The sequence below is a fragment of the Tympanuchus pallidicinctus genome, unplaced genomic scaffold (assembly GCF_026119805.1).
Source record: "Tympanuchus pallidicinctus isolate F22 unplaced genomic scaffold, pur_lepc_1.0 scaffold6, whole genome shotgun sequence".
NCBI lineage: Eukaryota > Metazoa > Chordata > Aves > Galliformes > Phasianidae > Tympanuchus > Tympanuchus pallidicinctus.
In genome coordinates this window covers 41057496-41073984 of record NW_026294780.1, presented here as the reverse complement: position 1 = coordinate 41073984, position 16489 = coordinate 41057496, and positions in this window count along the sequence as shown.

The following is a 16489-nucleotide window of genomic DNA, read 5'->3' as shown; positions in this document are numbered from 1 at the left end:
TAACTCTTCATTAAGGCTCTTAGATCCTTGGGAAGGGCAGTAAGTTATACTGTCTGGCTGGGAGGCCAGATACAGAAGCTGGCAAAAAATGAATAGTCACTGCTTACTATGTAGCCTGCCAAGGATTCACCAGGAATATATGGATTGTTTAATAATTCTTTAGAAACCAGACTATCTTATCTGTGATGTTCTCCTCAGTTTGAATACACTTGCTTTTCACTTCATCAGGAATGTGACTGATCCCTTTACAAAAGTTGGTTAGAGGTGTCATGCATTTTCTTACAAATGCATGTGACTGTTGAGCCCTGAAAATACCCAGATGTCAGCATCTACCTTTCAGTTCTTCAGTCTGAATGAAATATAGGAACACAAATTTGATGTAGGCACCAGCAAAGGGATTTATTTCACCTTGAAAAGTCAGATGTTTAGTTGAGGCTAATTGTCTATTTTCCACTCTAATTGACATAAACATAAACATATCCAGAATCCTTCTAAGACATCTTCCTTAGAGTAATTAAGTTGCTCTTCGGAATTACCTTTCTCTCTGTAGAGTTTACAGCTAAATTCCCCCCCCCTCCCCCCCCCACTTCCCCTTGTTTTCCCCTTGATTCCCCTTTGAGAAGTTGGATGTTGATGTAGAAATTATGCACCTAAATAACTTTATGGATCTAGGTCTAAGTTGAAGAATTTTTCTTGATTGTGTTTCTGTCTGTTTCTAAATTCAGACGTGTCATCTTACTTTTTAAAAAATCTCTGCATAAATCCTTTCTTCAGACAAATACTACAATCAGCTGAACACCAGTAAATTGTGTTCTAAATCTTTATAGCCTCTGTTCTAGTCTTTAATGTATATTTAGAATTGCATATTTATTGTATTTCTTCTCCTGCCTTTAGAATGCCAGGCACACAAATAGAATTATATGAATAATAAATTATAATACTATTTATCATCCAAATTGTTACCATTTAGAAATTTTGTCTCCAGTGTTTCTTCTAGAATTCTATTCAGCTCTCCCTGATGACATGTTTGGATGAACATTTTTCAACTCTGAATGCCTAAACTTAGTCATCTAGATCTATCTTTAGACACAAAAATGAATGACCTGATTTTCAGAATTGCTGATTACTTGTTTTGATGCATTAATATGAATTTAACAGCTTAGCTGTAGGTGCCAAAGTCTTTAAGTCTAAAAGTCTTTTAATTTTTTTTTTCCTTTGCACAACTTGCCTATCGAACCAGAGAACACATGCAAAATTAAATTGGTAATGAATGATGACAATATGCCATATAAAAACAATGTTACATTGATTCATTTCATTTTTTAGATGATCAGGCTGGCTAATTTTATGCACAAATTTCACGATGAAAGCTGATTTATAATGATTTGAACAGAAAAGCATGTATTTCTCCCATTCAAGATAATGATGAATTCTATGTGAAGAAAGCACATCTTATGATTGTTCTTTATTATATAGCAAAAATTGATATAATCTGGAAACATTTTGTTTGTTCAATCAGAAATGCAAACTTAGTTTTTCTTTGTAATTTTCATTGTGTTAAAAATGGAGGAAAACTAGATACTGCAGAATAAATTGATGCATATTGTAAAATAAAAGCCTTTCAGAGAACATTAAGAGCCATATGCTCGTTTTAGAGATACATGGTGCCACTTTGAAATATGGCTTCCTTGTTGTTTAAAGACCCAAATCATCAAAGCACTTGGCTATTTTCATTAGTGGGTCATAAGCTCTTGCTTAAGGGCACTGCTCAAAAGGAGCCTAATAGCCTGGTTTGTTATACCTTGCTTGTCTGAGTTACAGAAGTTCCCTAAACCATTTTGAGGGAGCTCAAGACTACTTACAGAATAAGGACAATTCATCTGTGGTGTGAATGGCAGGACCTTGGCTTTAAAGGTAGGGGAAATAGATGCCATTTGTTTAGGTTGTTGCCCTCCCCCCCCCCCCCCCCCCCCCCCCCTTTTTTTTTTTTTTTTTCTTTTCTGTTTTTACATTAATTTCTTCCTTATGTGCACCAGGGTTTTGTGCAAAGAAAGATGAAACCATGTACTGCTAGGTTTCCTCATCCATCATCATCATCATCATTTTGGAAAGGGTCCAGAGGAGGGCGACTAAGATGATCAGGGCGCTGGAGCACCTCCCCTATGAGGACAGGCTGAGGGAGTTGGGCTTGTTCAGCCTGGAGAAGAGAAGGCTGCGGGGTGACCTCATTGCAGCCTATCAATACCTGAAGGGAACCTACACCCAGAAGGGGAGTAAACTCTTCAAAAGGGCTGACAACAGCAGGACTAGGGGAAATGGATCCAAGTTGAAGGAGGGAAGATTGAGGTTGGATGTTAGGGGGAAGTTCTTCACAAGGAGAGTGGTTAGGCCCTGGAACGGGCTGCCCAGGGAGGTTGTGGATGCCCCGTCCTTGGACGTGTTCAAGGCCAGGTTGGACGGGGTCCTGGGTAACCTGATCTGAATGTGTATGTTTGGTGGCCCTGCTAGGCAGGGGGGTTGGAACTACATGATCCTTGAGGTCCCTTCCAACCCGGGTGATTCTGTGATTCTGTGATCTGTCAAGAGCAGGACTGTGGGCCCTGATCTGACAATGGAGAGACTTCTGAAAACTGCAGGGACAGTGAGACAGGATCCCACCTACTGCGTTTCATTTGCCTACAAGAAACATGGAGAGAATGAACAGCTTGAATACAAGTAAGCTGAAGGAGTTCTGCATAGTTCCACCTGACATGAGACTGACAGCAGGTGGTAAATGCCTGACTGTTGCAGAATAAAGCATACAGTCCCTTCAGCATCAGCAGCTGTGTGATCGCTGGGGAGTTGTTTGGTTACATGTGTGGTTTTTTTTCACATCTGTCATTTTAACTAAATTGGTGATCTAAATGAATAGTGTCATGCAGAGGAACATTACATGGGTTTATGACAGCTGAAATATATAGCACCTAGAGGATTTGGGGTCCGTGAAGCAGTGAATGGATTTCAGAACAGAATGATTTTCATCTGTGGTGGATATAACCTTGATCCATTATTCATCATGCTATGCAAAAGAGAATTACTCATTGGGTTCACAGGCCAGACTTCTGGCATTTCAGATGGAAGAAAAAGGAATGTAAGAGAAGGATTTATACATTTACGTTGCCTCTGTTTATAATGTGAGCAAGATACGTCCTATTTTCTCCTAATTAGATTATAACAGGTGCAAGAAAATCCAACAGAAAGGAATCTCTTCATGCAAGATCTATACTGCATTTTGTGTGAATGTAGCAGGAAAATGAGAAGCATCTCTTTTCTGCGTTTTTCCCTTCCTACATTCTGACATCTGAAATGGGTTCTGCCAGTGGCTTGTAATGTTGCTGGCTTTGACATGATGGCTTTCCCTGGCTTGGATAGTGTATCTGAGGTAAGCTGAAACCACTGGCAACCACAGAGGAGGCATCACAACTCTGCCATTTTGTACTGCTGGTCCTGCCCTGTGTTCTATGTGGGCAGCCAAAGAATTGTGGATACAAAAACGCTGCCTCCTCCAGTGCTCTCAGCAGAGATGCTAAGAAGTGAGTAAAGGCTTGGGGAGCATCACACATCATGCAGTGTTAACAAGCAGTACTTCCAGCAGGGTGAGGCAGTGGACAGATAGAGGAAGAAACCTCTGTGTGTTTCATGCTATGAGCTGCCAGGACTCATTTGTCAGAGATTTTAGGTTCTCTCGGTGTCTATAGACAGTAAGAGTTATCTCCTGCTTAGATTTGCACTGGTGAAATGTTAACATCTCTTTGGAATATCACTGATAATGAGAACAGGTTTGCAGGTACTGAGCAAGGGGTGTATGGAGATGAATGTTTCACCACCATTTTTAAGCAATGCATGGAGCAGTGTCAATTCCATTAAAATAAAAACTGATGAGTTGAGAAACTTCAATAGCATTTTAAAGGAGGTAGAGTCCTTCTACCTTCATTTGGAGTTTATAAAAAAAGGTGAAAATACATTTTTCAAGTAAACAACTGAAGAGATCAGATTTGTAAATGAAGTCCTGTTGGGCTAGGATGTTAATGCTGTTATTTAAAAACTTCAATTGAAACAGAAAATGTAGCAGATTACTTTATGGTAATTATAGAGGAATGAACAGAACCATTCATGATGATGAAGAATCATCAATAGTGTAGGCAAAAATGAAGTATTTTGATGTCGTATAATGTATTTGTGTGGGAACAAGGTTTATTGCTGTGTAAATACCATTTTACCATTGCTTCAGACTCCTAGTAAGATCATGATGATAAAGCAGTGCAAATACTGTCACAAACTGGCAGAAACCAGCCTGGCAGCAAACTCCAAATCCAATGGCAAGCTTCCACAGGCCATTGGAAATTAGCTGCTGTTCTGCTAAAGCAGTGATTGGGAATATGTCTTACAGGAGGAGGATTGAGGTTTTAGTACGTAGAGGTGCAGATGGGTGCTTGTCAAGCTTATGGAATGATAATCATTACCCTTCAGGGAAAAGCTGAAATCCAAACTGTAAAGAAAAAACAAGTTTCACAGCCAAGATCTGTGAAAAAAAACCATATCTTTTACAGCTATGGATTTGACTATTCAGAAAGGCATGTGAAGAAATGCGTCTACAACTGTTGGTGGCTAAATAGATGAACATTATGGTTCTTTAAAAAAAACAACAACAAAACACATTTTATCACTGCTCGCCTTTCCTCGTCATTTCCTCTGGTGGTACAATCTTACCTGTTTTTGTTATGTGTTTTGAGAATTTGCTCCAAACTTGACCACAAGGAGATATATTACTGTAACCAGTACTGGATCCCTCAGTTCAAGAGAGATGTAGAACTACTGGATAAAGTCCAGTGGAGTCTTCTCCACTGGGTCATCTACGAAGATTATTAGGGAACTGGAACTTCTCATTTATGAGTGGAGGCTGAGAGAGCCAGGGCTGCTCAGCTGGAGAAGTGGAGGTGTTATCAATGCCCATAAATACCTGAAGGGAGGGGGCCAAGAGACTGCAGTCAGGCTCTGTCAGTGGCACCCAGTGCCAAGATCAGAGGCCATGGGCACAAACTGGAGCACAGGAGGTTCCCTCTGAACACCAGGAGCCCTTCTGTGCTGTGCAGTGGCAGAGCACTGGCACAGGCAGCCCAGAGGCTGTGGGGTCTCCTCCTTGGGGATCTCCCAGACCCAGCTCTGGGTGTCCCTGCTGGGGCAAGGTCTGAAGCAGAGGGACGCAGAGGCCCTGCCAGCCTCAGCTGTGCTATTCATTCTTTAGGTGGGTGCTCTAAATCCATAGATACTGTTTCTTTTGTGAATCTGCCTAGTTCGAATAAGAGTGGGCTAATCAATTTCAGAGTTAGTCACTTACATTTTGAAATGAGAGCCTATGCAAAAAAATGATTGAGTCTTATTTTCCTTTAAGTTGACACTGTCTCAGACTAAATACACTTTGTTGTGTAAACAAGCCCTCAAAAACATGCCATATGTTCTGAATTACATTTGCAAGCCTTTGTGAATCCTCCAACTCACGTTCCTGTCCAATTCAACCTATAGTGATTCAAGATGTTATCGCTTCTCCTTCCTTCTCTTCATCCTTGTTGTTTATTGCAGGGATTCTGTTAGAAAATCCTACTGTGGTGGCAGATAGCAGGCAGAAGCATGTGCTCATTCAGGTCTTACCTCTTGAATTCATGGGGTGCTGCTTTAGCACAAACCTGACTTCACTCATGTTAAACTGGGCTGTGAACTGAGATGGGGACACATGTTATAACATAGCATGTTGAGTGGGGGCACTCAACTGCTGCAGGAGGGCAAGTGGGTGCTGCATCATCTTCTGATAGTGCAGATAGATTAACCAGGCCCGGAGACTTGTTAGAAGACACCAAAGAGGTAACATGGCTCAGCAACTCACTGTTGGGTCTGCGCGTTAAAGTCTTCCCACACCATTCTATGAGTGACCTTGTATTATGTACTTGATAATTTTCTGTAAAATGTGAATTCATAACTTGGAAAAATTGGATTTTTTTTTCCTTGAGCTCAGCAAGAAATATTTTTCAGCCTCTGCACTAGGTTTGTTTAAATGCTGGGCTCCTTCTGAAAGCCAGCAAGGCTTTTTGCAGCTGTGACACAAAAACGGCATTCCAGAGAACTGTCTGTTCTCCTTTAACCTCATTCTAAAAGCAATAGCAACAGAAAAATTGTTCTGGTCCTCCTGAGTCTTAAAAAAAAACATTAAGACAAACACTGAGCTCAGACACTTGAAATTTAGCTTTATTACCAAAGGCTGAAAATGAGGCATTTGCCCTTGTAAATGCTTTAATACAGGGGTTGTTACCTATGCTCTCTGCACAATTGGATTAAGCTCCCTGCAATAGAGGATGGATTGGACTAATAAACTCTGGAGCGTGTAGAAAACCCAAAGAAGTCTTAACAGTGAGGAAAACAATCAGCATGCATGCTACAGAGCAAGCAGCATTGTAGGAAACCTTTTCTTGCTTGAGGTTCCCCAGGGTATGGAGAGGGTAGGCTACTTGGGCCAGGCTATGTTCTTCAGACTCTCTTGCTTTGGATGTCTCAAAACTTGAAAGCGGGTATTTTAATTTGTTCTGAGAAACAGATTGAGTTGCATAATAGCAACTGCAGGTGATGCAGAGCCTATCCTATTTGGAGATTTGCAGATTTGTCCCTCCTCCACACTGTCCAGAATGCCCACTGTCCTGTAATCCATCTCTTAATTTGTAGGAGAGCAAGGCTGATGTGGAATTGCTTGCAGTTGCCATTATGCAAACTGTATATCTGACAAGAATGAATTACTGTGCCTATTGCAAAACCCAAAGCTTTCATATCTGTGTTTACAGGTACAGGAAGATAAAGTATATGAATAGTTTACAAAACCAAATGAGGACTTTATTTTCTAGAGTTAAGCATTATGAACATACTACTCAAGGTATAGCCTCTCTCAGCCCTGATGAGGACACAACTTGAGTACTGTGTTCAATTTTGGCCCCCTCAATACGGTAAAGGCACTGAGGTCCTGGAGTGTGCCGGGAGAAGAAGCAACAAAAATGTGAAGGTTCTGGAGCACAAGTCTTATAGGGAGCGGCTGAGGTAACTGGGATTATTCAATCTGGACAAGGTAAAGCTCAGGTGAGACCTTATCTATCTCTACAACTACCTGAAGGGAGGTTGTGGCGAGGTGGGGATTGGAGTCTTCTCCCGTGTTACAGTGATAAGATGGGGGTTAATGGATGTAAGTTGCACCAGGAGAGGTTCAGGTTAGATATTAGGAACAATTTATTCCCAGAAAGAGTGGTGTACTGGAACAGGCTGTCCAGGAAGGTGTTCAAGAACCATGTAGTTGTAGCTCTGAAGGATATGGTTTAATGGACGTGCTGGGAATAGGTCAATGGTTGGGCTAGATGATCTTAACGGTCTTTTCCAACCTCAGTGATTCTATGATTCCACAATTATCTGGGTGTGAGCTCTTTTTTTTTTTTTTTCCTATGTGATTAAAGTAGCTGAGAAGAAGAAATTACTCATGCAAATATCTACTCATCTATTCTGTTGGATCGTACTCAAGTCCCTGTGTAGTTTATCTCATATATGAATGCATCATATCTGCATTGCACAGTATCAGTCTGTTTGAAGATGCAATGGCCACACCTTGATTCTGGATATTTTAATTGCTCTGGTGATACAATGCTCCAAGCAGCTAAGTAGACATAGGGTAAGTTTAAATCTGTGTGAATGCTACAGGAAAGGCATGAGAATATTCCCCCTTGCTGGGAGTCAATGAGGTCTTTGAAATACATGTTATGGGTCTCCTCAGGGTAATCTAATATTAATGTGAAAATATTCATGAAGCTAATGGCTAAATCAAGTAGCACCTATACCTCGCCAATAATCCATAAGTTTCCTCATTTTTTATTTCAGCTCAATTTATTTTCCATGTTGTCTTCATTGCGTTATCTGGCTGAAGATGAAATTTTAAAGGAGGACTTACTACTTCCATGCCAAGCTTGGAAGATTTTTGTCTTTTAAAAGCAAGTGGTCATTAATATTTTTAGTGGGCTTGGACATATCACACTTTACATTTCTTATGTAAATGAGATTTCTTTTATATCTGTGAGGTTCAGAACTGGTAGAGCAGTTCTGAAAAACTATTTATCACCTTAGGTTGACCAAGACAAACCTGTGCTGAGGTTCAAAATGAGTGGGAATAATAAGAAGTGGAGGACGTGTTAATGTGAGTGGTTCAATTGATACGGTAGAAGAAGGAGAAGCCGTCCAGAGGGATAGGGACAGGCTTGAAAGTTGGGTGCACATGAACGTTGTGAAGGCCAAGTGCAAGGTCCTCCACCTTGTTCAGGGCAATCCCAAGGATGAATATAGGTTGAGTGAAGAATGGATTGAGACAGGAGAACTTTGGAGTCCTTGTTGATGAAGAACTCAATGAGAGCTAATAGTGTGAGTCCAGAGTGCCAACTGTATGCTGGGCTGCATCAAAAGAAACGAGATCAATAGGGTGAGGGAGATGATTATTACCCTTTGCTTTGCCCTCATGAGGCCCCATCTGGAGTGCTGCAGCCAGATTTGAGCTTACCAGCACAAGAAAGTTGTGGACCTTTTAGAGCTGATCTAGAAGAAGGCCACAAGGATTATCAGAGGGCTGGAGCACTTTTCCTGTGAAGAAAGGTTGAGGGAGATGGGCTTGCTCAATCTGGAGAAGGTTCAGGGGAAACCTCATTGCAATCTTCTAGTGACGAAAGAGAGTGATAAAGAAGATAAAGATTGACTTTTTATATGTTCTGATAATGATAGGACAAGGGGTAATAGTTTTATACTGAGAGGAGAGATTTTTTACTATGAGAGAGGTAGGTTGCTGGAACAGGCTGCCCAGAGAGGTTGTGGATGCCCCCTCCCTGGAGGTGTTCAAGGCCAGGTTGACGTGGCCCTGGGCAGCCTGCTCTAGTATGAAATGGGGAGGTTGGTGGCCCTGCCTGTGGCAGGGGGGTTGGAAATTCATTATCCTTGAGGTCCCTTCCAACCTGGGCCATTCTGTGATTCTGTGATTTAGATTATAATTTAGGAAGAAATTCTTCACTAGAATTCTGGTAATGCACTGGAATGGGTTGTTCAAAGCAGCTATGGATTCTCCATCCCTGGATGAGTCTTTGGGCAGCCCAGTCTAGTGCCCATGACATGAAGGTTAGAACAAGGCTATCCTTAAGATCCCTTTCAACCCTGGCCGTTCTGTGATTCTCTGATTTTCTAACTACATCATTCAGATGTGGCTTATACTGTAGGATGAGAACATTTTTCCTTTGCTATTAACTCTGTGCATCGGGGTATGTGCACATTGAGTCCTGTGATCATGAAACATTCACCAACCACCTCCTGTGTGGGCCAACCCCATTTTTCATTCACGGAGCAGCTGGGGCCACCAATGCACGAGTCTAGTGCTGCTCTTCAAGCTGACTGAGGTAGTGGTTTGCCTGTAAAGGGCAGAGTCATAAAACCAGCTGGAAACCTTCCCTTTGGCCAAATGTCTGTGTTTATATTCACCAGCCAGAGGCATGTGCAGGCATTAGAGAATTGGCTTTTGTTTTTTTAATAAAGGTCTTGTTGTTCAAGGAGATGGAATATTTTGGGACCTGCAATATGGTGGTATGTGGAACAGATGTTTCAAGAACCTTTCTGTATTAAGTCTTTATTATGTAGCTGCCTGTAAGTGTTGGGATTGAAGTTATGGCTCAAACCACGACCAATCTGAGGATATAAATATGAATGTCAAATCCTTCTGAAGGTACAGTGATTCTTCTCATCACTGGATGTGGATTTCAAAGAGAAAAGCCATGGATTAAACACAAGATTCGGAGTTTCAACTGCAGTGTACTTAAGAGCTAAAAAAACAGCAGCTCAGATGAGAAGGTTGGAGTCTTCCAAAACTGTGCATTGAGTTTTACTTCTAAAAATTGACTTATCTTCAATGTAATAGTGAAATGAATCATTCATTTCTACTTCATGCTGGCTCTGCTTCCAGGACGTCCTTTGATGGAGCAGTTATCTGTTGTTAGCCATAACAAGCCCCCTGCTTTGTCATTGCCCCAGGTTATTGTTAAGCAATTATTATTTCTTCTTTGAAAGCATATGCATGCTGATTTCTCCTGCCTTTACACGTGTGACTAGCCCTTCATGTAAATGTATCTTAATATAAGTGTAAGGATACACCTCTTTCCTAGTTTACTCATCCTCTGACCCTCCTCATCCCACATGTTTTCATTTGCCTTTCTTTGTCATGCTGTATGAAATTACCGTACGCTTGGTTTTACTCTTTGTCTTAATGAAACTGTGATTGCTTTTCCTTAAATGTCCTCCAGCAGGATTTCATTCTTACTGCTCATGACAGCATATTTTGCTACTGCTGTACTTGTTTCATATACACACATTTGTCTCCTCTAGCTTTTGCTTTTCATGCATTTTGATAGTCTCTAATAAAACATGCTATTTTTTGTCTATGCTCTCTCCCTTTTGTCATCCTCTATTTTGCTGGTTGTCTTCTCATTATTAGAGACCAGGACTGCACTTCCCTAATTCCTTTTGGCTTTGAACTTACAGGCAGATTGCAGCTAGACATTAATTAATTTATCCAAGAGTCTCTAGGTTGCTTTGTTTCAAAGAGTAACAAGCTCTTCTGTCAAGACACAAAATCTGGTGCTAATCATTCCTCATCCTTCTGTCTGGCATATATCTCACCTGTCTTCTTCCTCTTACGTCTTTTCAAGTGAAGGTTACATTACAGGTGATCTTTTTTTTTTTAATTATTTTTTTCCCATCAGTTTTTGCAGCTCAATCAGCTCAGCCTGTGTCAGCAGCATTTTTAAAGCTCTAAGGCATATTTTGCCCTCTCCACATATAGTACCCGTGTCTCAGTCTGCTACAGAGAGATGCCTCTTTGCTACAGGCTTGGTAAACTGAGGTTCAACCTCACTAATGCTGTTTTTTAAATCACTTTTTAAACTGACAACATTTCTCCTACACTTTCTCTCTTTGGACATAGCACAGAGAGATAGCTTTTAAAACACTAACCTGACATGCTACTGATAAAAGGATTAAATGAAAGTATTTGCATGATGGCTCCCATAAAGATGATCTTTTTGATAGCTGACACCAAAATACATTACATAAGCATGTGAGTCACTTGGAGGGGAAAAAAGCAAGTAATATATAAAAAGACCAGCATGGAAGTATTGAGTTATGTCTGACATTGATTTTGTGAAACAGAGGGATTTTATAGTGTCAGTCGTTACATGGTGTCTTACCAAAGAACGTTGCTCACCTTGTCACCTTGACCTCCTGTGTGATGATCCTATAACCATAGAAGCCCAAACTCGTTAGCTTCAGGAAGAACCATTTTGCAATCACCTTAAAAAAAAAAAAAAAAAAAAAAAAAAAAAGGAATGTTAACTGTTATGTTCTTGTGTCACAGGATGAATTTGAATTAGTATTTTTTTCTGTCTTTTTGGCTTTACTTCAGAAATGCATACTTTGGGGGAAGGATGGATTTTACAAGCTTTAGGCAAGCTTTGCTAAATCCATAGCATATGAGGTACTGGACGACAGGCACTGGAATGCTGATTCCATGAGACTCGGTGTCTTATCACGTCTGCAGGCAAAGAGTGGAAACACTTTTACATTAGACTTGCAAAGTGTAAGGTGCTCTCTGAGCCATTCTATCAGGTTAGTAGAATTAGACACTACAGCCAGTTTTGTAACTTCTTGTTTTTGTTTTTTATTTCTTTTGTAAGGAAGTATATTGTAAGTCTGTGCTGGGCATGTCCTGAACAGCTCAGAAATAATTTGACATTGTCATACAAGCTTGAATGAATGTATTAGTGGATGATTATTTGATAGATAGAACCCAGATGCAAAACCTACATTCAATTCTTCATCCTGTCATTGGCCTGCTAAGCTAAGTGAGAGAAAGAGTATCTTTGTGCCGTTAGTTCCATGTGTATAAAGTAATCTCTCTTCCTGTAGTAGCTGAGTGTCTCTAATTCTTATTAAAGCATTTAATCTCAAATCATGCCCCTGTGGCAAGTAAATAGTCTCTTTTTTTGTATGTAGGTGGGTTATATTCATACCACCAAGCATGGCCAAGTAGTGTTTGACTCCAGTGACTTCAGATCAAGCCAATAGGACAGCAGATGGTGTGAATCATCTCTCTCTCTGCTGAATAATAATTCCAGTAATCCCTGCTGTAGTAAACATAATGCCTAAGTTAGGCTGGTTTGAGAAGGTCTCTGCTGAATAGGCCTATGAGAGAATTAAAAAAAATTATTATTTTTTAACATCTATCTCCCTCTGAAGTCAGAGAGAAGTTTTGTGCACAAGGGACTTCGCCCTGGATTAACCACTTGCTCTGCTGCACAACAAGGAAGTAATGGTGGGTGCAACTTGACAAAGAGAAAATCCCCACATACATCTGTTTTTCTGAGTGGAAATTCCTAAATAATTACAACCTTCCTTTATGTCTTGCAAGTAAACTTTCTCTCCTCCAAAATGCAGACAGAAAGACAGACATATTTTTCAGATGAAGGGTGCTACACAGAGCTGAATGCAATATTTATATTTAATAATAATTACGCCTTGACTAGGAAGAAAATGTTGGTCCCTGTTTTCTCTGCTAGTCCGTGTACAAACAGAAATACAAAACAAACTACCAAAGCAAATGATTAACTATCATTACTTAGCTAATATTTGCTTTCTTGATCAGAAGTGGCTATCATGGATGAAAGAAAAACCGTTGAGAAGCTGTTAGGTGTACTTTGCTGTTGATTTGCTGTACAAATCTCTGTAGAAACAGAGGCTCATTGTTACTTTCAGAAAACAGGTTTTTCTCCTGATTAGAGATCCAGACTCCAAACTCACAAGCTGTGTCTATGCTGTCTGCCCAAAGCTGCCTTTAAATCTGCATTTGTCTGGTACATGCTGCAGCCTGCAGTAGCAGCTTGCTCCTTTATGGCAGCTTGCTTGATTCCTTCACATTTACATGATGAAGCACCTGTCCTTTTTGGTCTCTTCTAGAGAGCCAAATCTCTCTAGAGAGGTTTGTTGCCTGCCAGGGGCCTACATTTGGGACATCAGGAAGAAACTACCTGGAATGGCAAAGCCAGAGGATTACTCTCTGCTCCTGCTCTTTCAAGCTGAGTCACAGGAGACTGCAACTAGGAAATTCCTAAATATCAGGAAAAAAAAAAAAAATGTCACTTGGGAATTTGCTGAAGCAATTAGGAGCACAGATATTGTTCTCAGCCCTCACAGTTGCAGACTATGATCTGGGCAGACGGAGGAGAATGGAGCAGTTGAATTAATGGCTGCATGGATGGTATCATGCTCAGGAGTTCTATGATCAAGGATGCTCCTTTGATAGACTGGGCATGTGTTGACTTTGGATGGGGTGCAACAGGTCAAGAGAGGCAAGAATATCCTGGGCAACAAGCTGGCTATACTCATCACCAGATCTTTAAACTAGACTTGGATGGGCAAGGAGATGTACTTGGCTCTTGTGGCTGAGTGACAGAAGAGCCAGGGAACACTGACACTTTAGGAAACAATGGGGAGAAACCTCAGAATTGTCCCAGAGGAGTATGGGGGGGATTCTCCAAGAAGGTAATGTCATTGATAGCTCAGCTGAATTGCCTCTGCAGCAATGCATGTGGCATGGAAAATAACCAGAAGGAACAGGAAACCATGGAGCAATTGGAAAACTGCCATATTATTGCTATCACGGAAACAAGGTGGGATGAATTGCACACCCGGAATACTATGATTGAGGGCTAAAAGCTTTTTAGAAGGGGTAGGCAATGTAGGAGGGTTGGGAGAGCTGTCCTCTATGTCCTCTATGTGGACAGACAGTGAAAAGGTGTCTCTGAGTAATAGGCATAAACAGACTGAGAGCCTGTGGGTTAAAATTAGGGAACGAACCAATAAAGGACATCTGGTGGCTGGGGTCTACCACAGGCCACAAGATCAAGTGGATCCTGTTGATCTCACAGGCTCTCATCCTGATGTGGGATTTCAACCACTCAGTTATCTGCTGGGAAAACATCACAGCAACCTGCAAGCAACCCAGGAGACTCCTGGAGTCTGTTGAAGATAACTTGCTGGTCTAGGCATTGGACTGACCCATCAGAGGTGAGGCGTTTGATGAACCTGATGCTCACCAATGTGGAGGAAATCATTAAAGAGGTTAAAGTCAAATGCAGCCTGGGCTATAGCCAGGCCATGTTTGAGTTTGTGATCTTGAGGAGCACGGGTCTGGCAAAGAGTGGAGTCAGGACCCTAAACTTCAGGAAAGCGTGCTTCAGGTTGTCTGAGAAACTGCTGGATGAAATCCCCTGGGATCTTCAAATTCCCTTCCAACCTAAAACAGTCTCTGATTCTGAGTCTAAATTTTTTCTGGGCCCTTTGGCTCTAGAATGGGAAAATACACTGAGACTTGGGTTGCAGCTCACCAGATGAGTATTTTCTGAAGAAGGAAGGGAGATGTTTGTCAAAGGAAGATCTAATAGGGCAGCATTGGAGGGCTGGTTAAGACCCACGAAGATTGGTAAGGAACTAAACCCTATCAGAGTCACCTTTTGGGACTGATCTGTTTCCAGGATATTCCTCAGTTCTGTTTGGAGAAGATTAGTTAATCACACCAAGAGACAGGCTGAGAAAGAAGTGGTGATTATGCAGTATCAGCTGATCACTTACCCATTGTCTGAATTACATATATGCTGGTTTTCTCTGGATGGGTGCAAAGTGTTTTTCTTGTATTGTCAGAAGATGGTTAGTAATCTATAATTGCTGTATTGTGAGCCCTTCTGCTCCTCGTGAATGGAGGCTCAGGGTTTGAGCCCTTTCAAAAACACTGATTATAGCATAGGCCTCTGCATTCCCTTCAAAGGACTGTGATTCATCCTAGGAGAGTGGATTGCTTATAATCTGGGAGAAAGATAATTCTGTTTCTTGCTTTACCACCATGGCTCTGCTTTTTTGAGCTTAGACACTATTGCATGCCTCCCAGGTCTTGTCTACCTTACATTAAATTACTAGTTATACCATGAAATCCTCCAGTGGAAATGCTGCTTTTGCTACAAAAAAGTGGTTTGCAATAACAGATTATGTCCCTGCCCTATAAAATGAGCTACTCAAAAAAGATGCTGTTGCTAGCTTCATGAATCTACTTGGGGGCTTATGCTTATGCAAAGCTGTGGTTAAAACACGTCACCCTTAGTGGACTTTATTTCTCTGAAGACTTTTCTAGTATGGATCTACCATAAGCCTCAGCTTTTCTGTTTATAAATTGGAGCTGATAATGCTATGACAGTAACAGGAAAACTGTTTGAGACAGGTTTTTTATGAGGTAGTATTGCTGCTCCTGTTCTTACCACTGCGTTCCAATGCTGGTAGAAAATAAGATCTCCTGACCACTTTCTCCACTTACACACTACTGCAGCCATTTGCCACTGATCCAGGAGAAGAAATAAGTCTGACAGAATGAAGAAGGAAACAGTAAATGCTGCGTTGATGATACAGGCACTGAGACAGGAAGGGATGAAAGATAACGCATTTTAGTCTAGAGGCTTCTTGGCTGCTTTTGCAAGTGCACAGACATTTTCTCCACCCCAGCTGCAACATTCCTCCCAAGCTAAATTTCTAAGTCATCCACAGAGTCTGAAGAGTAATTTTAAACCCTGTTTTGCTAGTTGAGGACTTGCACTTGACTCCACTGAGGTTGTAGCTGGTCTTATAACTTGGTGGATTATCTTATGGAGGTTTGGATGCCTTGGGGTTGGCAGACAAATAACTACCAGTCATACCGTAGTTGTAGTTGCAGTTGCAGTGTGAGGCCTTGCTATGCATTGTCTACAGCCATTTTATCTCTCTGGATCAGAGCTTCAAAGGCTACAGTGAGTTATTGTGGCCAGGTGGCATGAAACTCCATAAAAGAGAGCAATTGCTTAAGCATTAACACAGTGTTGATGTATGAGTAAACACTAATGGGTACACGCTGATAATGTACAAGATATCAACAGGAGGAAATTTTTTCCCACCTGTTCTGTGTTAGAGCTGAGACCCCACATTTAGCTTACTGTAAAAGGTCTGTTGGGCTTTCAAGTATACGGAGGGTGTTCCTGTTGCATGTCTCATCTGATCTGCTCTTCTCCAGATCAGACCTGTATTGTCTGCATATCTTAGGATAGATCTATGAGAATTTTTGTGGTTGAGACAAATTAAGAGGAAGTTCTTACAACCCGCTGTAGCAAACAGGCACCTGTTATCCTACATAACCGCGATTAAGATTAGATAATGCACCATGTGGGAACACTTTCTTTTCGGGAAATTGGGTGACAGTAATTAATTGTCAGTTAATTTCTGTCGGTTAGTAACTTGTCTTTGTGCGTTAGTAATGTGACACCTTCACAAGATT